The 24,923-nt window shown below is 45.6% G+C and overlaps 1 protein-coding gene across 2 annotated transcripts in view; it reads left to right on the forward strand.

Annotated features, from left to right (window-relative positions):
• Positions 1–24,923, forward strand: part of DSCAM (DS cell adhesion molecule) — a 706,002-nt gene that overhangs the window by 285,464 nt on the left and 395,615 nt on the right. The window lies entirely within an intron of this gene.

Raw genomic sequence — 24,923 nt, forward strand, 5'->3', positions numbered from 1 at the left:
GGGGGGGGGTGAACCCACAGAGAAAGGGTCACACTGGGAATCCTCAAAGATGGCTGGTGGAGAAGTCAGAAACTGGTTCCTTTTTGTATCCAGTGCCTCAGAAGAGCCGAGGAGGAGATTGGGAGGCTGCACTCAGTGCTGAGGTGTCCATAGCTGAAATCCCCAGGCTCACGTCTGCTCGGAGGACAGCCCACAGTCACGTCTTAACGTGGGCAGCCCTTCCCAACATCACTTGCAGGAATTACATTGCCAGGAATTCACGGTTAGATAGTGTATTATTCTCACTGGAAAGAAGGAGCAGGTGGAAGGTTGTCTGGAGTAGAGCTTCCTTCACCTTGAGGTGACCTTCACCTGCCTGGGGTGGGGAACTTGGTGCTTCTCAAGTGAAAAGCTGCCAGGTGCGTGGGTCTTGGCAAAGTTCAGGCTGAGCTTTGGCCATCTTTGAAATGCTTATTTTTCAAAGTGCACAGCAATGACCTAGAGAACTCTAGAAATGCCTAGGCCTGCTCTCCCACCACACAACCCCACCCCCCCACACGCACGTGTGCACACACACGAACACACACACATGTGCATGCGCAGGCATGCAGAATTAGCCTTGGAAAAGGACTAGGAATATGGATTCGGGCTTCCCACTGAAACTTCCGGGCTCTGCCCTTGATCCTTTCTGCTGATTAGGACTTGCTTTCTTTATTTCAGACATGATGTCATCTCATTGACCGTTTAAAAAATAAACACGTCTGTCTGTGCACATTTATACATTCGCGTATATATCCTTTTAAAAGATGCACACTTGGGAATTGGGGGGCATACAGGTTGTGAGATGGTTGTACCTGCTTTTTAAAAATGTTACCAAAAATACGTGCAGTGTGTTTGCTCATGTGGTTACCATTACCGTATGAGTAAATCGTTTCTTCTCACTTACTCTCTTGTGCCTATAGTCCTTCAAACACTGTATTTTTTCCTTTTCTTGTTAATTGCTGGTTTTAGACCAGATTTTTCTGTTACTAGATTTTTTAATTTCTAAAAGAAATAAAACATGATGTAACATGTGTTGTCTCTCTCTCTCTCTCTTTTTTTTCTCCTGAAATAGACAGTACTAGGAGAGACACTCACCCTGGCCGTCTCTAGTAGTCTTACTGGACAGTCCGGTCTTACTCACTTGGGGATTTTATGATAAGCGTCAGATTCTAAACATGACTTTGACTCCAGATCTACTGAGGTTCTGTGTAACTTGGGAAAGTATGGATTCACTCTTACAAATTGACAAGATTGTGGACCCCGTGAGGCACTCAAAATATGAGAGGGTGTTTCTCTCAGTTTCTTATTCTGCTTATAATCATTTGTCTCTACTTTGCTGTCCTTAACTAGGCGGCTTTATTCTCCAGATATTTTCCCCTGGTATGTTTGTGGCTTTGCTTAATCGCATCTCTTTATGCTTTAAGGATTTCCATTTTAAACTTTAAGTTTCTTATAAGGTTACCTTAAAAAAGAAAGCCTATTTTCTGGAGTGACATAGGACAGATTGTCAGGGGACGATGTGACTGTCCTTTAATCGGGCACTGTTTTATGTACATAATAAAAATGATTTCTGCCCGCTTATCAGATCGATGTATGGGCTCATAAATTCACTTTATCCTGGCGTCCCTAGTGAAGGACATTTCTCCATGTGCTGCTAAGAACAATCAAGGTTTAAAATCATTTTCAAAGGTGATAAAATAACCAGGGTGGTTTATGAAAAGGGATGGAAATTTGATAAAAATAGCATGACATATCTCACCATACACAGTGAGAAAGCCCATCTCTTTTAAAATGTAGAGACGAAATGCTCTAATAGTTGTTTTTATCTAGATTAAGTTACAAAGAGAACCATCATTGTTTCTGTCCTGCTACAAATGAGATATGTCTGGTGGGACATCATCACGTGGTTGTCAGCTTGAGGTCTGGCTGCTCTGTGATCGCACACACAGTCACCATCTCACGCTACGCATCACCCTACTGGATAGCAGTCTGGACTTTATTAATGTAATTAACTTAGATCACTTTCGTGACAACTGATACAGCTACAGTCGAGTGATGACATCACTTCTTCTTTGATAAAAATGTTGGATGGAAAGGTTTGGAGACCGAAGAAAGGAATGGACGTTCATTAGTCTAATAATCCTTGGATACTAGTCATTTAGGTTGACTTGTGTCATCTATACAAAGACACAGGATTTTTTTTTAAAAAATGGTGTCCTTGGATATATGCCCCAAAACACTTCTGTTTAATGCAGCTATAAATCAAAATATTACTGGATCATGAAGTAGGTATTCCTAATTCTTACAGTCAAAGCATCTTGATCCATGTTGGATCTTTCTGACATGTTCCCATGACATGTCCATGTATACATGATCACATGTCCTGAAGGTTACATCATCATTAACGTCAAACATACCTCTTTCCTTACAGGTGGTTCTGTATCTTGATTTGGAGGTAGAAAAACATTTAGAGCAACTCAAAGCAAATATTATATATCACTTTTTGTTCTGGACATTCTGTTTTTTTTCTTATCAACAGACGTGTTTTCTTCATATCTAACAGTATTATCCAACTTGTACCCCTTTTACTCAACTAATAAATTTTCTACTATCAGAACAAAAGTTAGTTTAAAATTGGCTGACGTGTCCTGCATTTACACTTAGAATAATAATTTTATATAAGAAAATTAAACTATATTCCATCTTCTGTAAGTCAGTAAAACGTTTTGGGGGTTAATGATCAAATTTTCATTCTGCTTATTTTATTATCAGTGAAAGTGTTAGTGCAACTGAGCCTTGATTTTAAGCAGATTTCAGAAGCCAATTAAATTCTGCCTTCAGTAACTCAGTTCTGTCTGTAGAGGTGATGTGTGATGGGTCTCTGGTAGTGAAAAAGGGTTACTTTTGCTATTTGGGTTTTACCATTAAAATAATTTTATATACGGGGCACCTGGGTGGCTCAGTTGGTCAAGCGTCTGACTTCGGCTCAGGTCATGATCTCGCGGTTGGTGGGTTCGAGCCCCGCATCGGGCTCTGTGCTGACAGCTCAGAGCCTCGAGCCTGCTTCGGGTTCTGTGCCTCCCTTTCTCTCTGCTCCTCCCCCGCTCATGTTCTGTCTCTCTCTCTCTCTCTCAGAAATAAACATTAAAAAAAATTTTAAAAACTAATTTTATATATATCTGCCTGTGTAAAAGTGTTTTAAGCACTCAAGATCATGTGCACTTTTATCTTCGTGGGTTTCCCTGAGCAGATGGAGTGTTACCTAGATTCTAGCTTTCACCTGTGTGAAAAGAGGAGGCAGTAAGGCCTGAGTATTTGATTTTAAAATATTCATGTCAAGAGTTGTAAAATATTCATGTCAATTTTAAATAATTTTAAAATATTCATGTCAATAATTTATGGTGTTTTAGAATATAAGGTATTTATCATTTCATTCCCTCATTAATGGATTCATTAATGGATTCATTGATTCATTCACATGTCAACCATTAATTGAATGCCTTATGTGTGCTAGGATCTGGGCTTGCTTCTTAAGTACTAACAAACAAATAAGATACTGTCTGTAGAGAGCTTCGAGTGCAACGGGGGAACCTGAAAAGTAAATACCTGATTCTGACACAATGTGTTGAGTGATAAATTCCAACACAGTGTGTCCATGGTCACAGAAAAGTCATGATATACCATGACAGTAGGGAAACCAGGCTTGGTATCCTACAGAAGTTCACCCTAAAATGAATTCCACACCTCACATCTCGTTGGGTCTGCTGTCTTTCAAGAACACCTAAAAATAGGAATCACTTGCGTAATTTTTGCAAACGTGATTCAGTGCAGTACAGCCCTGAGGAGAGTATGCATCTCTGCATGTGAGTGGAACTATCTCTGTATGATTTTCTGAATGAGGATTACCGTTCACATTATTAACTCAATACCATATTCAGCACACAATGCTGGTCAACCGACTGTCAACATTGGACCGATTTCCCCAGAGTTGCCCACGTGGCGAGATACTCGAGGGGCCCTGAGTGGCTGGGATCACACAGCAACACCCTCTAGGGAACTGACCAGAAGCAGAAAATGCCTGCAGCTGGTGACAGGCACTTCTAAGGCGCATCAAGCCTGAGTTTTCACTCATAGATAACCTGAGTCTCTTCCACCTAAATAAGACTTCGCCAGAAAATGGTCCAGCTTTGTTCAGCTTGCAGTTATGTTCTAGAACTTCTTAAGTTAGTTCAATAGAACCGTTTGAAGTATCATAAAAAGCCATACCAACCATCAAATGAAGAAACAAAGCCGCAGACTAAGAACACAGCCACAAATCACATTCTACAAATATGAAGATATAAGCACCCTGTTTTCGTTTTGGGATTTTTTGGTTTCCTCTCAGCTTGGCTCTGCCACTTGCTGTGGCCCAGACAAGTCAGGTGACCCCTTGAGACTCGGATGTGTCCTATGTCAAGGGAGGAAATTGAACTGTCATTTCGCAGGAAGCTACCGTTTCTAAGTCTTTTGGGTGCACGCTTGATGTGCTGTGCTGAGAATTAACGGTGAGCAGGGTTTCGACGGTTACCACAATTCTTGGTTGAGAGAGGACTGGTCGGAGAACGTGGGTTTGGTTTAATAACGTCAAAAATATACCTTATTTGTTTGCAAAAAGCTAAGAGAAGAAATACCTGCATTTCCTTCGGTTACATGTTACAAAACAGGGGCTCCCTCCTCATTCCACACCGAGAGGCGCTGTCACACAGAATGATCTCTCAGGAGCCCCGGTGGACTGGCTAATCGCCACCGGCTCCTGCCACAGCAAATGCTGATTCACAGGAGGTGCTGTTATTATGTGGGTCCCTGGAATTCAGTGGAAATTCTCAGAAGGGAGGAGTTGATCAAAGACAGTGCATATGTCCCTTCTGAGATGTAAAAGATAAGCCTTTCAGTACTTTTCGTAAACACACCTCTCCAATATAGCGACAAACACTCTTGATGGAGTTTTAAAATTGGGAAAGAAATGTTGGGATATGTGCTCTTTCTCCTTTCGTTTTAATTTTATTTACTTATTTTAAAGTTAAATTTATTTTGAGAGAGAGAGAGAGAGAGAGAGAGAGAGAGAGAGAATCCCAAGCAGCCTCCTTGCTGTCAGTGAGTATGGAGCCTGATGTGGGACTCGATCCCAAGAACTGTGAGATCATGAGCTGAGCCGAAACCAAGAGTCAGATGCTTAACTCACTGAGCGACCCAGGAACCCCTATTCTTTAGCTTTTAAATTCCTCCAAGAGACTGTTTCTAAGAGGGTTTGCCCTTTAATCCTAGCTGATACATGATTTGTTGTCTTACAATTAAGTGCAGATGGTTTCCAGCAGTAATCAGATAAACAGCGATGCAATTTAGGGATGGTTCAATTTCCGGGTTGGATTTGCATCCTAATCCGGGACTAAAAAAAAAATTAGAAAACTGTTTCCAGATGACCTGTAATGTTCTTTTACAACATTCGCTTCAGAAGCCCTTAAGCATGGCAAATAATGCCCATGGTTACGTTGGGCGAAGAAAATTAGTTCACAGAAGTAGGTAAAAATGTGGAAATGCCTACAGGTTGTGCAAGGGCCAACTCCTCTAGAAAAAAGAGTGGCCAGTCATAATAGATTGAAATTGGTTTGAAATCCGGTTCGGATGGAACGTTGACGGAGCACTTGACCCTTGTCAGCAGTGTGCAGGGGGGACTGCTGAGGTGGACCGTCAGGTCCTGGAAGACGAGGGGAACATTTCTACCACAGAGGAGGGCAGGACAAGGTGGCAGACTCTTAGTGTCGCCTGCACCGGGAGCAATCGGGAGACACACGTAGGTTCCTCAGTGAACTGTTGCCTCACAGAGATGTGAGTTTCTGGCTGAATCAGAGCTGAGAAACGCAGTGCAGGGAAGGCCGTCCGACCCAATTCTGATCACAGATCTGAAGATGGGTCTGGGGAGGTGGGGATGGGCTCTGTGGTTTTGCCGGCTTTCTCATTTTGGAACTTCCCCTGTCCCTTTTGGCTGTTTCTCTTTCCACTTCTGGAGCCCTGGTGCATCTCCAAGGACAGGGTGGTGACGGCTTGCTCCTGGAGCTGTGTCCACTGGTCCTCATCAGTTCAGCTTTGCCCCTCAGTCCTGTAAAATGGCTAAAGAAGAAGAATCATCCTTTACAAGCTGACCTAAGATCGGCTCGCGTAGTGCGATTTTCACGTGAGGAGGGGAGACGGATGTGGCCTGCTTGGCTCTGGGACACTCAGATCGCGCTTGTGCACCATGGACCCTGGTGGGATCATCGGGGGCCATGAGAGAGGGCAGTGGAGCCTCCCTGCCCCCACCGTGTAATCTTGTACTCACACTATTCCAAGAAGTTCAAGCTTTGATCTGAGTGCCTTTCTTCTAAGAATTTGGCTCTTTTATTGGAACTTAGCTTGGGCCCACCTTGCATGCCCAATAAAATTCCCTGGGAATGCTTGAAATTCTTTAAAAGAAGAGAAGGGGTTTCCTACAACGCTGGTTGCGGTAGGCAGAAGCCTTGCTGACCTCCAGACAGCCTTGATCTTGTCTAATTTCCTCCCATTGAGAGTTGAGAAACCTGCCAGTGATTATGTTGTATTCTATGGCGAAAGGGGTTTTGTGGATGTGATTAAGGTCTCAAATAAGCTGACCTGAAGGTAGGGAGATTATCAGGATGGGCCTGACCTGAACGCATGATCCCTTTAAATCTGAGTTGGAGGTCAGAGCATGAGAAGAGATTGGGGCGGGGAGGACAGGTGTGAGCCACCAGGTGCTGAGAACAGCCTCCATCTGGCAGGCAGCAAGAAAATAGGGGTCTCTGTCCCCAAACCCCAAGGGACTGAATTCTGAAAACAAGAATGTGCTTTGGGAGTAGATTTTCCCCCAGAGCCTCCTGATGAGAACCCAACCTGGCTGACACCTTGATTTCAGGCTCGTGACATCTTGGGCAGACAAGCCAGCCATGCCCCGGTGAGCGTCTCATGCACAGAAGTGTGAACTCATAACGGGCATCATTTCCAGCTGCTGAGTGCAAGGGCGTCTGTCTGCCATGATAGAAAGCTAATACATAGGCACAACTGGAGTCAGTTGGACCATTTCATTTCTTTGATTAAGGATTTGATTTCGGCTCTGACCCACCCTCTCTACTCTGTGTGCTGATGCCAAGGCTGGGATCCTGCAAATCCACCTCTCCTTCACCAGCTGTGCATCCGGGCTCTGCCATCAGGGCCCCTGGGTGTCTGGAGGCTGGCAGAGAGGGCAGGGCGAGGTCCCAGCTATCGATTCCTGGTTGTCTCAGTAGCATCTAAACTTGACCCAGCTGGCAGTGGGCTCCTGAAGTCACATTCAGTTTCAGTGTGCAAGGTTATCATTCCTGCACCTGCAAAATCAGCCTTACTGTACCCCCTCCGAGATGCAAATGCCACCCAATAGCATCCTCTACTTACAGGTCTGAATTTACAAGGTCCTTCTTTTTTTTTTTTTTAAGTTTAATTATTTTTAAGAGAGAGAGTGCACGCATGCACGGAGTGGGGTGGGGCGGAGGCTCCTCGCTGCTCAAGCAGAGCCAGACTCAGGGCTTGATCCCACGAAGCGTAAGAACGTGACATGAGCCGAGATCAAGAGTTGGCTGCCCAACTAACTGAGCCACCGAGGCGCCCCTACAAGGTCCCTCTTCTGAGCTCCTGAGGTTTGAGCATCTGCCGGTCACCAAGATGGCCCCTCGTAGGTCCCTTGGAGGCTGGAGGCTGGCTCGGTGGGTCCTTTCCCCAAGCCTCCAGGTTCTAGTAACTCTAGCTCTTCTTTTCTGTTCTCTCAGCCCTGAAGTTACCAACTCTCCGAAAGGAGGCAGGGCCTCCTTTTGCCTTTCTGTTCTCCAGTACCTGGTTAGTAATTCACTGTGTTAAATTCTTCCTGCTAAGATCACAGAAGGGCTTTTTGATGTCCTGACTTGACCCTGACTTGATACACTTTTCACTGTCTCATTGAGTCTTATGTGGGGTGGACAGGAATCGGAGGCATGAAGCCTCCACCGACTTCCACTTCCCCTCAAGTTGCTGGCACTCCCGTTGAAGGATGAATATCTTTGGAAACACCCTCTGTTTGGGAAGTGTAGACTCTTGATGAGCACTGAGCGTTAGTCCTGATGTAGGGACATCGGCACTTTCCCCCTCATCTGTGAGTCCCCAAGTGAGAATTCTGGGGTCTGGATGATGGTGGGGCTGGTGGAGCCTCGGGGTGCAGTGTAGCCCTGTGCACCTGCCACAGTCTGTCCACCCTCAGCCATCTTCCATGACCCTTTCTTGTGAACCTCAGGTCCCTGACCTTCTGGCCTAGAAAGACCGTCCCGGCACGTCTTTGAGGCCTGTGGCTGCCGTGGCCACACATTCTAGCAGCTAGTTCTCTACAAAAGTGCTCCCTGAAGAGAATGGTGTGTTGGGAACGTCTCCTCCAGTGGCAAGAAGGGGGCATCCTAAGGGGGAAGTAGAAAGGGTCCAGTCTTACTTGGCAGGGATTTTGATGAAAAAGCAATTTTTGCATGCAAAAGGATGTACAAAGCCTGTGCAAAATTTTTACTAAACTTTCAGTAAAATTTTAAAGTATGTATGTATGTATGTATTTATTTATAGCAAGTGGGGGAGGGGAAGACAGAGAGGGGGACAAGAATCCCAAGCACGCTCCTCACTGTGCTCCGTCAGCGTGGAAACCGATGTGGGGCTCGATCTCGGAGCTTCGAGATCATGACCTGAGCTGAAATCAAGAGTCGGATGCTTAACTGGCTGAGCCACCCAGGCACAACCTCAGCAAAATATTTTTAAGCCAGCGTATGGGAGGTGGAAGTCACAGGCCGAGCAGCTCAGAGAAAGGGTGTGGAGTCAAGTTGAGTCTCAAGCTGGCGTCTGCATATTGGTCCGGAGCGGGGATCCAAATGCCCCCCTGCCAGCTGGTCGGTAGTGGACATTTCCTGTAATCGGGACCGGCACTCTGATGGGCTTCTGTTCGCAAGTAAAGGAGATGAAGGACAAAGGACCAAGTACGGTGCCTGATACTTGGTAGACGTCCCATAAAACCGGGCTCTTTACTTAGCATCTTGGCACGTCATTCATGCCAGCAGTTTGTTCAGTAACTTGTGTGCTTGTCAGAGCGTGGCAGGTTTGGTTGAGGCCGGATTTAGCGGGTACCTTTGTCAGCCTGTAGGTCAGTGCCTGCTAGCAGCGTCTTGTGGGGCACACCTCCGGCGGCTTTGTCTCCCGTCCCCCTCTTCACCCCACCCTTGCCTCCATTGGTGTGGCTGGGGGTATGGAGCCTCAGCATGGCAGACGTGGTCTCTTTGTTAAATAAGGAGGGATGTGCAGGTGACTTATCCCCAGATCTCACATCTTCTATATGGAAGGGGCGGGGCCGGGACCTGCGTCTTCTTGTCCCAGGGTGACCCCTCTCACTGTGCCTTGCTGCTTCCATCCTATCAAAGTAAATTCATAACTTATCTGACTGGACAGCACGAATAAACCTTTCAGAGAGCTTTAATTTATCTAGAGAGACGGTCCCATAAGGACCACCCTTACCCTTCTCAGCTGCTCAGTTTGTGTGCACCGCTTCACAACCTTGGGCGCATTTTTTAACCTCCACGTAGGGGACCAAAGAACCTGCTGAAATTTTCTGGAATGAAAACTTAATACCTTGACCTGTTTGGAGCTCAGTCAGTCCCTTAGGAATGTCCTGCCAAGCTTGGTTGATTTAAAAATTGAGTTTATGCCTTGGTTCATCTTTAATTTTTTGGTGTGTGTGTTTTCTCAAAACGAGAAGATAAAAGTCATTCCTTCTGTTGTGCCTTATTTCAACTCTTCGATGGCTTTTGGAAAACGCATTTGATTTTTAACTCTCTGGACCACTTTCAGATACAATTTCAATGTGTCCTAATCTTGACATGTTAATGTATCTTTTAAAAGATGAGTATATATCCCGAAGTTGTGATATTCATGGTACTGTTTCGTGGTACTTTGGAAGAAAGGACTAATTTAATGATCGCTGTATAGTGAGTGAAGGAACCCTGACCTTCCCCTTGCAAACCTTCTTCTTTCAACTCAGTAAATTGAGAAAGAATTTCAAGAGGAGAGGGACCTCTTTTTGGTGTCAGAATTAAATAACTACTCTAATAAAATCGGAAGTGATTTCGGGAGCTAGCTTCTGTTGTTGAGCTCTTTCCCTGGTAATTCAGATGAGGAAATAAAAATTTAATGTGGATTTTAATATATATGATAAATAATATATATTTTTTACATAACAGACTCTAGTTTATTTTATATTTATATGTGTACATATATATATATATATATGTACACACACGCATATACATACGTACACATTCTACTGGGTTGTTTTTTTTTTCAACTGGAAATTAATTACCCCAGGATTCTAAATTGCTCATGGCTCATTACCAGTCACCTACAATCTTGCCGCCGAGCGGGAAATCAGACGCAGGCGCTTTAAGCCGGGCCGGTTTGGCATTTACTTACTTAGTTAAAGATCATCACCAAGCAGAAACCCCTTGGGAAGAGTGGCTGGCTCATTGGGCCCCATGGGGAGGGCGGTAATTAAACTCTGAAGGCAGCACTGATGTTCAGCTAAAAGCTTGTCTTTAAATAGTAATACGCTTGCGTTGTAAAGTGGTAGGCCCTCGGGTGGCTGTTGACACAGTGTGAGGAGCTGGCGCTTTTTTATATAAAAGCTAAATTGAAGAAACTGTTATGAGCTCATCTGCATAAAGCAATATGATTCTGCCTGAGGGTGCAGGCAACGGGGAGTGATTAGCCAACCGGCTCTCTGCCTGCTCCTCCACGGCGCTGCTAACACGCCGCTTGTCACTAAAAAATTGGAGGCCCCATATGCCAGGCTGCCTCTGCCGGGCGCCCCTTCTGACGACACGCCGAGGAATTCCTGCCCGGCTCCGGGTGCCGCGGGAGCCCGGGCGCAGTCTGCAGAGGACGTGCGTGTGTGCGTCCTGCCTTTCCCGGGGACGGCCCATTGTTCCGGGGAACGTGGCAGAGACCTTGTGGGTTCGCCTCACTGATGGGATGCACGTTCGAAGGACGGGGAAGCTTTGCTCCGGAGCCCTGCCAGGCGCCCTGGGCATCTCCTCCGTGTGCCACTCGGGGTGGCGGCGTTGGGAATGGGGTCCCCGGCAAGAAGCACCTGCTTCCGATTCCGCTGGTCTCCTGGGAGCTGAGCAGGCCGAGTCAGGAGGCCATCCTCTCTCCTTCGTGGACTGTTTCTCTTTAAAACACGTTTTGTGCTCCGGCTCTCAGTTTTCTGTGCTTTATTAATTATGCAAACCTCTTTTGCCTCAACGTGTAAACAGCGCATTAAAATTTTAATCTTGAGGCGAATGGCTTTTATGCGGCCTGACAGCTGCATCCCAGGGCTTTGAAAAAGGAGATGCCTCCATTTGGCTTTTGAGGAATCCCCTTTCGGGTCCCTCCAGGTGATGGGTTTGGGTGCGGGGTGGCTTCTGGGCTGATCTGATTTCGAGCTGCCTTTGCAGGTTTCCCTCTGTCGCTGGGATCAAGACCTTTCTAACAGCAGGTGCTGGAGAAGGGAGAGGGAGTTTTAGGGAGGGCTTGCGCCGCACCAAGGCGTACAAAAGGAAGGAGCTTCCTTCCTGCCCAGCTGGACCGTCACCCCAGGGACGATGAGGTTATATCCTCCTGGGATGGGTGGGGTCGGGGAAGGAGAGATGGTAAGATCCCTCCCTGACCAGTGGTGCTGTTGGGCGCCATTTTGGTTCTGCTTGGTCTGTTGGGGGAATGTGGAAGGCACTGACTTAGGCCTTGAGAAAAAATGATCTCCAGCCACCCTTCTCTCCCATAACTAGGTGTCAGCCTTCAGACCCCACCCCAGCCACCAGAAAAAGCCACCACCGGCTCACTAGTGCTGTCCGGAAAAGGTACTTCCGGGAAGGACAGGATGTGACCTTCCTTAGGAAGACCCACACTTCTCTGTTTTCTAGGTGGGTTGTGGGATGGGGGTGGCAGTGACTTGATCCCAATAAATATTACATGAGTCACAACTCCAACATCCAAATGTCATCTATGGACTTTTTAAAAATTCCACTTCCTTTTTAAGTGAATAGGCTGCATTTCAAAGGAATAAAACTAACGCACAAACCAAAGGCCATTTGAGGCCTGTGCGTGGCCTGGGAAAGGGGAAGCCCATTTATTTACTCTCCTCCCTATGCCACGGGCTGTGTTCATGGGGACCAGGCCCTGTGGAGTAGGTGTTATCATTGCATTATCTGCATGTGCAAACCAAGGCCCTGAGAAGGTCCAGGGGCTGGGAGGTGACTGTCATTCAAATCCAGGTCTGTCCCACCCAAGCCCGTAGTCTTTTGACCGCTTTCCATTTCGCTTCTGGCCAGAGCTTGCCCGGGGTGCTGGTGGGGATGTTACCGACCTGGCAGGGGCCTTGACCCAGTGAAATGCAGCCTCCTAGAAGCCACTCCCTGCTCCCCTCCATGGTTCCCGACCCCAAAGCTCTCCTCCACAGACACCTGAAATTTATTTTCCCTGGGCCATGGACTCTTCCCCCACACTGGCTCTCTTAAAATGCCTGTGTCCTAGAAGAGAGAGAATGTCCAGTCTGAGTTCTGTGCAGGGAGTGTTGGAAGGGGGGTGGAAAGGAGCACGCGTTCTATCGCATCCCCCAGGCACTGCATCCCATCATTCGGGTTCCAAGACCTTTTCACTGGGGATTATCATCCCCAGCAGATGGGGGTCGGGGTGGGGAAGGCTTAGCAAGGCTAGGAAAGATTCCAAGGTCACATGCCTGCAAGGGAGGCCCAGATTGGGCCCGACTCTGCCCCTAAAGCCCTTGGCCATTGCTTTCCTCCACAACAGGCTCACCCAGCCACATGAGGTCTTGGGATCTGAGACCACTGCAGTGGACAAATGGGGACAGACGTTCAGAAATGCCACGGATGGCTAGAGACACACATCCTGCCCCCGAATTGCTTCTAGCGTCATTTGGGGGGGTTCTCCTACAGCCCTGCCTGCGCTGTATGGCACGGTGGTCACACCCCCCAGAACGGCCCTTGCGGCGGAGGAGACCGAGTCTCCCTGGAGTCGTGGCAGGTGCACAGACCGTGCTCTGGCCCCCGCTCTGCAGCCTTTCTGGTTCTCATGCTGTTTTCTGTCTTCTATAAACTGTTAAAGACTTGGCAGAATTGGTGGGACTTGCAAGTGAGGCCTTTTGATTCGCGAGAGGGAAGTTCCGGAAGTCACGGGGGCCTGATAGCTCCGGCGGAGGATCTCAGGCCAGAGGTGTTTTCCCCGATCCGATCCGCGAAGATCACTGGTAGGCTCTTCACTTTTGAATGCTGGCCCCCCAGTCTGCCTTGTTTTGCATGCTTTTAATTAAACGATAGTGACCGGTGTCTCGCTTTCCTTATTTGGAAGAAGAAGGACACCTGCCTCCCATGTTCAATGTGGCTGTCAAATGCAAACTGAGAGTTTCCATTTGGAAAGGAGTAACCGGTCGGTCAAGAGCAGCAGCAACAACAACAACAACAACAATAAAATGGCGACCGTGTGAGTTTCCCACGGCTGCCTTGACGCATTAGCATGAACCGGGCGATTTAGAACAACAGGAATGTGCTCTCTCACGGTTGTAAAGACTAGAAATCCAAAGTCAAGGCACCGGCAGGGCTGGGCTCCCTCTAAAAGCTTGAGGGGAGGATCCTTGCTGCCCCGTCCAGGGTCTGGTGCCTCCAGGATCATTGTCATTCGTTGGTTTGCTTCATCTCTGTTCTGTCATTGCGTGGCCCTCTTCTCTGTGTCTCTGTGTGTCTCGTCTTCGTATGAAGACCGTTGTTAAGTTAACCACTTTAAGGGAAAATGAGCAGCCTCCGCCAGAGGAATTAAAACCTACAAACCAAAAGCTATTCGAGGCTTTCTGCCCACCTTCAGGGCACACCAAGTAATGTAAAACAGTTAAGAGGGCTGCTCGGGCTGAATCACAGTGAATGTTCCCTGCCACGGTCCCCGTGTCCAGAGACCCTCCTCATTTCCCCGAGACTCCTGTACATGCACCTTGAAAGCCATCAATACTGCTTCTGCTTTGTGTGAGCGAAGGCACCGGGCCAGCAGATGTGTTCCTCGTGGCATCTTTAACCCTAAACATTTTCTCTCATCACAGCTTCAAATTCACAGTGAATAGGGCATTTCTAACCATGTCTGCAAATAATCATTTTCACTTTTATCTTCTTTTGAGATTCAATGCTTATTTTTGAACAGTTCCAGAGAGGTCGAAAAACCAAGCCCCTTTTCTAAAATCAATTAGTCTAGGAGAGAACGCTGGACAGGTGGTCGCAATGAGAAGGAAAGGAAGCAAAAATGCCATGTGTGTTTAGAAAACTGGTTTCTCTTGTTAAGTCTCTGAGCCACTGTGCCTCTTTCTCCACCTTCCTTTGTGGGCTTTGCTCTACTCTTTGTTTCTGGCTACTGATGGACGCAGGTGGCATTCCTTGTGAGCACAGAGATACAGTTTTATTCCAAACTAACTTCTCTTAAGAGGCGTGCTTAAAAACCACAATCAAACACAGTTGTGGCACCTACCAGGTCTAAAGCAAATATAACTTGAAATTTACCCCAAATACCTATTCTATATATTAAAAAATTTTTTTTAACGTTTATTTTTTTTAAAAAATTTTTTTAACGTTTATTTTTGAGACAGAGAGAGACAGAGCATGAACGGGGGAGGGTCAGAGACAGAGAGGGAGACACAGAATCCGAAACAGGCTCCAGGCTCTGAGTGGTCAGCACAGAGCCTGACACGGGGCTCGAACTCACGGACTGCGAGATCATGACCTGAGCCGAAGGCGGACGCTCAACCGACTGAGCCACCCAGGCGCCCCTTAACGTTTATTTTTAAGAGAGAGAGAGAGACAGAGCATGAGCGGGGGAGGGGCAGAGAGAGAGGGAGACACAGAATCTGAAGCAGGCTCCAGGCTCTGAGCTGTCAGCACAGATCTTGATGTGGGGCTTGAGCTCACGGACCGTGAGATCATGACCTGAGCCGAAGTCGGACGCCTAACCGACTGAGCCACCCAGGAGCCCCTAAAAAAAAATTTTTTTTAACATTTATTTCTTATTGAGGGACAGAGAGAGACAGAGCACGAGCGAGGGAGGGCCAGAGAGAGAGGGAGACACAGAATCCGAAGCAGGCTCCAGGCTCTGAGCTGTCAGCACAGAGCCTGATGCAGGGCTTGAACTCACGAACTGCGAGATCATGACCTGAGCTGAAGTCGGAGGCTAACCCACTGAGCCACCCAGGCAGCCCCGTATTCTATATTCTACTGACTTCAGGGCGGTGTATGTACCTGAATTTGGATGCATTTCTTCAAAGTCTTTCTGGACATTAATACACAGAGCAGATGATTCTTCCTTAATGATTCACTAAGTCTTATTGTTTTACTTGTTAACCTGTGTTTGATAGATTTAGTCATAAGGCCACAATGTTCAGAAAGCTGGCCTTAGGTCTTCTAATGCATATATTTCTGTGCATACATATATGCACGCATATCTTTCTCTGAAAACCCACAGGACTGCAGGTGTTAGTACAAAGTATCTTTCTCCTTAGCTGTGTCTTGATTTCCTTTATTATTTCTGGCTCCCTGTATTCTTCTCTCAATACTTTTCAAAATTCATATATGCAGAGTGCCTCAGACTTAAGACCCTACCGGAAAGAAAAATCCTTTCCTGTCAATTATAGAAACCCGCTGCCTAATAATGATAAGCACATATTTCAAAGTGTTTTAGTGAGTGTGTTTAAAAGTTCAGCTCTGGAAAAGACCTCTATTCATTTAATTAGCAAGAAAACAACTCTTAATTTCTGAATAGAGTAGACTGAAAGCACAGTACAAACAACCGTTTGGGACGAGGTTGTTAAGATTCCTCTCTTAAAATACTGGCACTTAAGCTTTGCAGTTTATTCTTGCGGATTTAGAACATTTTTTAGCTGATGGTTATTTTATGTGCCTTATCCTGTTTGTAAATTCACCCTCCACCTGACATATTCAAAGCATGCAGCGAATACAGCCGTGGACCCCTCTTCAGACACTTCCGGGTTAGTTAGAGTGGAGTGATGTGAATTACTTTTCTCTTATTGAAAGTTTGTGCATCTTTTTGTAATGTGTAGAAGACACAGATAAACGGAAATAAAAAATAATGGTGGCCTGTAAAAATTGTGACGTTTGTCATTATTTTGATGTATGGAAAGGCCTCTCCTGTGGCAACATGATATTGATGTGATGTGCAGCTGTATTTTCTTCCAGAACACTCCTTGCTTCATTGTTAACATACATTAACGATTTCTTTTGATAAAATATGTTGTCAGTGCTTTGGTGGTTCGCTCAGTATTTGTGGGTGGAATTCATGTGGCTAAAACCAGACCGGGGTGCGAGAAAGGCGGGGGACCCTTTTCGGACATTTTGGCCTAAAGAGAAAGAGATACAGTGCAGGGGAGAGCATATATCAAAGGGAAGGCCGTTTCTTTTTGTAAATCCTCGTGTATTATCCGTCTTTTTCTGATTAATGTTTTCCAGCTTTTGTATCCTAGAAAATTGCACTTGTTGGCTCATTTACCAAGCTTCATATGATTTGGAGGGATGAAGCCCATATCTAATGAGAGGAGAACACACAAAGAAAATAAACCATGGTCCTGGTGCTCCAGAAACCCAGTCCCGTGTGGGGGTGATGGAAGGGATAGACTTGGTAATTAAGATCGACAGGAAGCAGATCGTGCCTGTGTTAAAGTGGAATCTCCGAGTCCCCGAGGAGCAGGGAGAGAGAGATTGGTTCTATCTGGAAAATCGATGGAGGCTTCTTAGAGGAATTGCTGTTTGATCTCTACTCTACCTTCTCGAGAATCTAAAGGTGCCTTAATTAATGTTTAGTGAATGAATTAATGAATAGAGAGTGTTTTGTTTTTCTGGCTTTTGGTTGTGCGTGTGAAGGGGGGGCGAGCAGGCTTCTGATGTAGAAGGGACAGCCCACAAGCCCGACAGCTGATAATTAGTCAATATTTGTTAAGAATTCATGAATTCTGATAAGGATATTGAGGCTGGATCATACACGAAAGAAAAGCATCCCTAAATGAATAATGCAACTCTGTATAACACCATTTGCAAAAAGTTATCCGTACTGAAATTATAGGTGCTCTGAGCCTAAAGGCAGTGTCTTCTTTATCGTGTTTTCCCCATAGCACTAAAAAAAAAATAAATATTAATAAAGCCATTATGTAAAGAGAGAGCCACCAGGAATGCCCTGGATTATGTCCGCATACAGGGAATACGCCTTAATCTGAATGTAGACAGCTATGCCATATTTCCCTTTTGCAAAAAGCCTACAAATTGATTTTTATAAATTTACCGATGTCACCATCCATCCCTTCTCATCCTGGGAAAAGCATATGCACAGGAAGGAAAGCATGGCCTTGCCTCAGCTTGGCCACTAATTATAGGTGACTTTAGCTCTATTCCATCTTGCTGTGATTCTGTTCATTACATTTGCAAATGGTCACAGGATTGCAAACTTGTTATTAAGCGGTGAAATCCTTTTCTTAAATAAAATCTCATTTGCAATCTCAGTATTTCTAACATATAATCTCTGGTTGAGCCCGTGTGAATGTCTGGAGACCCAGAGTCCAGCCTGCTCAGCGCCTGCCCCCAACGCTGTCCCCGACCCCCACACCTACCCTCCCCCACCGGCTCCTCCCCTGGGGATCCCTGGGGACTCCGGGGTGTGGAGCTCCCCAGACAACCACTGGACTGTGATCAGGAGGTTCCTCCCTGGCCCCAAATCCTGATCTGTAATAAATCTTTGTCTGGATTCCTTTTCATCCTATAAAGGGCAAGTCTTCTCTCCAGTGTATGAGTTAATTTACCTTAATGGCGTCTTTATCCTCGACCCCTTTGCCTGTGTGAGAAAGATGCAGCCCAGAGAAATAGATCTCAACCTTTATTGTGTACGAAACACTTGAACAGTTCATTGAAATTCAGGGCGCTGTCCTGTTTCTCGCTGTGTATGCCCTGCTTCCCAGTCTTACTGAGCAAGTCCGTCTGAGAGGCCATGGATCTGATTTGAAAACAACATCCCTGATGATTTTAATAGCAGGCGGTCCACAGACTACACCAGGAGAAAAGAAAACAAAACAAAGTAAGAGCGTTGCTGTAGGATTCAGAGGATGGCAAACAGAGAAAGTAAGCACCGTGTCAAAGCGAATTTTCATTTCATGCTTAGGGATTGTTCCCTTTTATGTTTGGGCCAAATTCTCCGTGATCCCACGATGGAGACATCGGGATCGTTTATTAAGGTGGAATTTTTTTCAAGAACACTTTAAAACTGGGGCACTTTACGGTTTGGAGCTGTTACAATAAGGAATAAGTTTGAGGAAGCCGCATATTATGGTGTAGCCACCAGATCCCATTCCTGGAGGACGGTGCCGGTTGGATGCAGTGGGTCCTGCTGGGTTCAGGCCCCTCTCTTCCGTATTCCTGGTGATTTGCTTTGGGCTCAGTGAGGATCCCCTTACATCTCTGAGCTAGGCTCCCTATCAAAACCGTGGGGGAGCCCCTGCTCTGCCCCAGCGTGAGCTGAGCCCTGCGTTTGCCCCTTCTGCTGGTCCCTAGCCCACCAGCTCACTCACTCACCTAATTAGCGTAGACGGAACACTTTCTCTGAGGACCCAAGATGAATACCGCTAGGCCCCACCCCAAGGAGCTGTAAAGCCATATGGAAGAAATGGGGGTACTTTACATTATGCAGAAGTGCTTGCGACGTGTTTCAGTTTGCTAGGGCAGCTGTGATAAAGTCCCACAGACTGATGGCTTACGCAACAGAAGTCTCTTGCGTCCCAGTCCCGGAGGCCTGAAGTCCAAGGTCAAGGTGTGGGCAGGGCTGGTTCCTCCCGAGGGCGGGGAGGGAGAATCTACCCATCCTCTCCCCTGGCTTCTGGTGCTCCCCAGCATCTTTGGGGGTCCTTGGCTTGTAGACACGTCACCCCATGTCTGCCTGCATCATCACAGGGAGCTGAGCCCCTCCTACTCCAGATGACCTCATCTCCGATTACCTCTTCGGGAATCCTGTTTCCAAATAAGGGTCTGATGTACTGGGGATTAAACATATCGTATTTGCTCAACATTGGCTTGGTCAATACGTGTTAAAAAAGGAGGTGGTTGGGGAGAAAGGGAGGAGCGAGGGGAGAGGGAGACTGACTTACAAATGGGGGATTATTGACTTCTGTCCTTGCAGATGTTTCCGGAAATGGGCAGTGCTTTCAAATAACTGTGAGAAAGCTAAAATTGTTCTTCCCCTTGTGGCCGCTCTAATGTCCTAAGACGGGATTAATTAAGGGAAGAGCATGCTATCTGAGAAAGACCGAATTGTGGCCCCCAAATTCACACGTTGAGAATAATTCCTCCTTCCCTGGGCACTTCAGTGGAACTGATGGATGGATGGAGTGATTCTGTAGAAGTGTAAGGCGGCTCATGCTCTCTGCTCACATCCTCTGGTGGCTTTCCCTTTCGTGCTAGGAGAAGCCGAAGTTCTACAGAGTTCTTCCTCCCCTGTGCTCTGGTTTCCCACAACCTTAACACCATTTGACACAGCACGCCTCTTCCTCAGTTTCTTTCTCGCACCCCATCTGGAAGGTGGGCGCCATTCTGTCCACTGATTGCTTGGCTGTTCTGTCCCCAGCATGTGGGGAAATTCCTGCACGGAGTGAGTGCTTTCTCAAAGTAGCTGCTGTGTCAGTGAGTGGACCGAGGACTTAGAGACTGAAGGGACACAGATCAACAACACACAGTCTGTGACAGCCACTGCGGGGAGGCGGGTTGTACAGAAAGGATATTACGTAAGTTATTCAGATTTGTAGACCACACTTCTCGCCAGCGCGATGGGCATGCTGATTTCTCTGGGCTTTAGTTTCTTCACCTGGAAAATGGGGGCAGTAATTGTACCAGTCTCTTGGGTAACTGAGAGGGTTCAGTAGCTAATATCGTGAAGTTCTAAGTGCTTATGTTAGGTAGAAACAGTCAACTTAGTACATTTCAACATCTTTATTCCTTTTCCGTTTTTTTTTTTTTTTGAAGTTTTCTATCATGAACATGAATTGCCTTTATGATCAGAATTTTAAAAAGCCGCCTTTAAAAGAAAACAAAGGGAATACAATGCTCACATATGTCTGGTTTAAACGTTAGTGCCTGAGAGCTTTGTTCTGGGCTCAGGTTTGCACCAGAGGACTTGGTGGGCAGGTCAGGACTCCCAAATCTGCTCTAGCTCCCCTCTACCGGAAATAACAATGTGCCTCACCAACGTAGATCGCTCTGTCTGTGCACAGTGGCCCCTCTTATCATATTTTCCAATGTGTAAGATTTTAAAAAGCATATATTATCCTTTTGCTTCTCAAAACAATCCTGTAGGGAAATTAAACCATTTTCTTTAATAACATGGGATCTGATGCTGAGATTTTTGCCTCAAATCGTATCCGTGGAAGGTGGCAGAAATAAATACCAGCTGATCTGGCTTCAGTCATTGTCTTTTTGCTCGAAGCTGCCTCCTTTCTGGCCACAATTCCTCCTGATAATAAATCTTTTTAAAACCATGTCCAAGTAATTAAAACCAAACCAAACCAATAAAAGGATCTCCCAAGATAGAATAATATGAGGGAGGTAGGATGTTTAGGAGACAACTTTGCTCTCTTTTATAAAATCCACCGGCCTTTCTGAGCTTTGACATGAGGAAGAGTTTTAGGAGTGAGCGTAAGGTCCACTAACATTTCAGTTAGGGGCGCCTGGGTGGCTTAAGTCTGTTAAGCGTCCAACTTCAGCTCGGGTCATGATCTCATGGTTTGCGAGTTCAAGCCCCATGTCAGGCTCTGTGCTGACAGCTCAGAGCCTGGAGCCTGCTTCAGATCCTGCGTCTCCCTCTCTGTCTGCTCCTCCCCAGCTCACACTCTGTCTCTGTCTCTCTCTCAAAAATAAACATTAAAAACAAACAAACAAACAAACACAATTTCAGTCAAATGCTCAAAAAATCCAATTTTAATTCGCTTTCCATCCTGACAACAAACAAACAAGCCATGCCCAGGCCTGCCAAAGTGGGATTCTGTTCCAGACAACCTGCAAGGCATATGTGGGACAGGTTGAGAAATCGTGCTCTGCTCTAATCCAGGTGTCGTGTCCAACACCTGTGTGATCTGCCAACTTGTCTGTCTCCCACCCACCGGCCCAGAGTGTGTTCTATATTTGTCTGCTGGTCATTCCCACTAGACTCTGAGCTTCTGAAAACAGAAACTGGCTCTTATATATCCCCATATCCAGCTCCTGGTACATAGTAGATGTTCAGTTCATGTGTGTTGAGAATTGAGTTGAATACAGCTTTGAAAAATACATTATCACATCTAAACTGAATTTCCACAGTATTTATGATGACAGTAGTTTATTTTTTGACCCTATAAAACGTCATAAATCTCATGTCCTAATTAGCAAATGAAGACAAAGGTTGTAAGGAAGTTAGTGCACACCAAGACGGAACTAGCATCAGCTGGCGTTCGCTGAGGACGAATCACGTGCTGTCACAGCTGATCCTTGCCCTAACTCTGTTCCTGTTTTTGCCAATGGGTGAGGACACGAGTCTAGGGCACTTATTTGCCCAAGTTCCTATGTATTATAATAAGCAGAGCAAACATTTCTTTTTAGTGCTTACCCTGCATGCACCGCTCTTGTAAATCTTCTAATATGTATTATATCACTCGATTCTCCCCTAAACCCTTAGGATAGGAAGGATTGTTGTATTCACGTTACAAATAACTAGGCACAGAGGATTAAGTAAAGATGCAGATTAGACTAGAATAAATGGTGGACCACGATCAAAACCCAACTTCTTGGTATGAAAGGTCATACTCTTAACCCTGACCCCCTCTTGGGGAACCAGGTCTCTCCCAGGCATAGTCTAAAGCACAAGTCCATCCTTTTCCCCAAAACTAGAACTTTCTATTTTTCTTGCCCTATATTAGCTGACCTCACAGAAATTCAGAGACTACATCATAATGCCATGACAACTTTAGAGGTAATGCTGGCAGAGATCATTATGGCCACCCATAATGGGCCATTCTATACATTATACATTCTATACATTCTATACATTATTTCCAAATCAGAGAATAAGAAAAAAAATAGATAAAAGAATACTATGGGCTAATTACCCTGTAGAAAAGTATTGCATAAAATGATGAATAAATTTAAAAAAATCTATATATATTCCACTCCTAAATAATTATCCTGGATAATATTATTTTTAAAGCACTCTTCAAGTGAAAATAATGTTGGTCAAGAAATATGTTCATGAAAACAAGCTCTTGGTGATGAATGTCATTGGCCCGTGGGTAAAAGGGGAAAGCTGATCCCTGCCCGTGGGGTTCAGGCGAAGTATCTCGGAGCCGGGTCTGTGCACCTTGATTCCCGTGAATGCTGTCCAGATGCCAGAGGTCCCTCCAGCTATACTTGAGATGCACGTGTTGCCTCGTCGATCTTCTTCTTTTTCCTTTTCTTATAGACAAGAGAAAGTACAACCTTGACTTTCTTCTGAACTGTCACAAATGACATTTACTTTTTTCCCTGTGGAAACTACTCAAAATAATTAATATCCAAGAATATAGTCTTTATACAACTACTTTGCTCCTAGAGAAATTCGAAGGTTAGAAAATGTCAAAAAGAATCTGAATTGATTTTGCCACCTGGGGTGAAGTTTTCTATTCTTGTTACAAAAGTCAATTTTCATAAAAAAATTTTTCGTATACCACACCTTGGGAATATCTTAATTTCAATGGATAAAAAAAGCATATAGTTGCCTGTTTACAGTTTTACTTTAATATAGAGCATTGGTATGAAGGGTTTATCATCTACTGTATAAATTTCTGATCTTCTGTAGGAATAAAGTAAAAGAGTCACTCAAGTAAATTTTAAAATACTGACTCAATGCTTTCAGTCATGTGTGGGTGAGTAGCTAGATGGGTAGATGGATGGATGGTTGGATGGGTGCATGGGTGGGTGAATGGATGGATGGGGAAATGGATGGATGGGGAAATGACTAGATAGCGGACTCATTTCTTTGAACAATGCTGATACATTGGTTAAATGTTGTGCTTGTGATCTTAAGTTGGGATACTGGAGAGAGAGAACAACTTTTAAATAGGCTTGGGATATTTACAATATCATGTCTGTATGTTTATAACACAATATAAAGAAATGGTTTTCACGTGCATTTGTACATGTGTGGATACAATGAAGAGGATGAGAGTAGTTTTGATCATCTGTAAGCTTTGATAATGAAGTACCATTGTCTTTACAATATCCGGAAGCAACCTATGGATCCTTAAAATCATTTTTTATTCCACTTCCCTGCCTTTGCTGACCAGCTACAAGTGAGATTTTTTTTTTATCCTACTGGTAAAGTCAGTCAAATCGAATGAAATTCTTTCTCTTAACACATACACACATCCAGGCTGAGGTCTGACTATATAACACCATTAACTGAGGCTCTCTTGGTGGTCCCTAGGGCACTGTGAGATGTCCCCTTGCCCTTGGACTTTCCCTTCTATCCCTGTCTCTTTGACTTACTCCACAAAGTCTTCTGGATGTTTCCAAACACTCCCCACACACTTCTGCCTCAGGGTCATTCCATTTGTAGGTGTCTCTGCTCAGGATGCTTTCTCCCCAGGTGACCACTGTCTCTCCCTGTCTCTCCCCTTTGGGTCTGTGCTCCTGGGTCACTTTATCAGGATGGCCCTGACCATCTCATTTCACAGCACACCTGTCACCCTTGATCTCCTTTCCCCCATTCTTTTTTGGTCAGGAGCCTCCTTGGCCCCCTCCATGTGACCTAGCTGACCACTGTATTTAAAATCATGACCTTATGGGACATCACTTCTCACTTCCCTTTCTCTTTCTCTGTAGCATCCGTGCCGCCTCACACACTCCTTTATCTTGTTTGGCAACCGTGTCCCTCTTATCCAGGGAGGGGTGTGTCTCCTGATCCTTCAGTGACATATGCCTAGTGCCTAGAATAGATTCAGAGGGATCTGCTGCAAAACAGTGGAGAGGATTTAGGTGTGTGTGGCGGGGGGCAGGCAGATAGGAGTAACCATTGGTTTTACTGGAAACCATAGCTGCCTTATCTGAAATTTGTTAGTATTTTAGCCTCATTGTTCATTCTCCTTGTTGCCCACCGTTGTGAACCGAAGGAATTTCTTTATATAAAGTGTCTACAACCACCTCTTTTATATAAAACAACATTTATTTGGAGCCACTCAATTTACATGACCTTTTTTTCTTAGGCAGCAATGAAAGGATAAAAGAGTTGACTAAAACATAATGTAAAAACTCTCCAGTATTTGAAGATGTTCACCTTGAACTGATTGTTTTTTTTTTAATGTTTATTTATTTATTGGGTGGGGGGAGGAAGGGGAGAGAGAGAGAGAGAGGGAGAGGGAGAGAGAATGAATCCCAAGCAGGCTCTGCACTGTCAGCTCAGAGCCCGATATGGGGCTCAAACCCATGAGCCGTGAGATCATGACCTGAGCCAAAATCAAGAGTTGGAGGCCCGACCGACTGAGCCATACAGGCACCTCTCATCTTGAAGAGATTGTAGCTATTTCAGTTGCCGGGTTTTGGAGTCTGGGCTGGTTGGACCCCAGCTCTGCCGCCTGGTGGCCCAATGTCCTTGACTCCACGTTTGCCCTCCCTCAGCCCAGTGCCCATCTGCAAGTGGCACCCACGTCAGTCACTGGGGCAGAGGACTGAGTGGGGTGCTGAATTGCACTTCCTTGTTGTTGGTTC

Source organism: Felis catus, chromosome C2 (genome assembly GCF_018350175.1).
Source record: "Felis catus isolate Fca126 chromosome C2, F.catus_Fca126_mat1.0, whole genome shotgun sequence".
NCBI lineage: Eukaryota > Metazoa > Chordata > Mammalia > Carnivora > Felidae > Felis > Felis catus.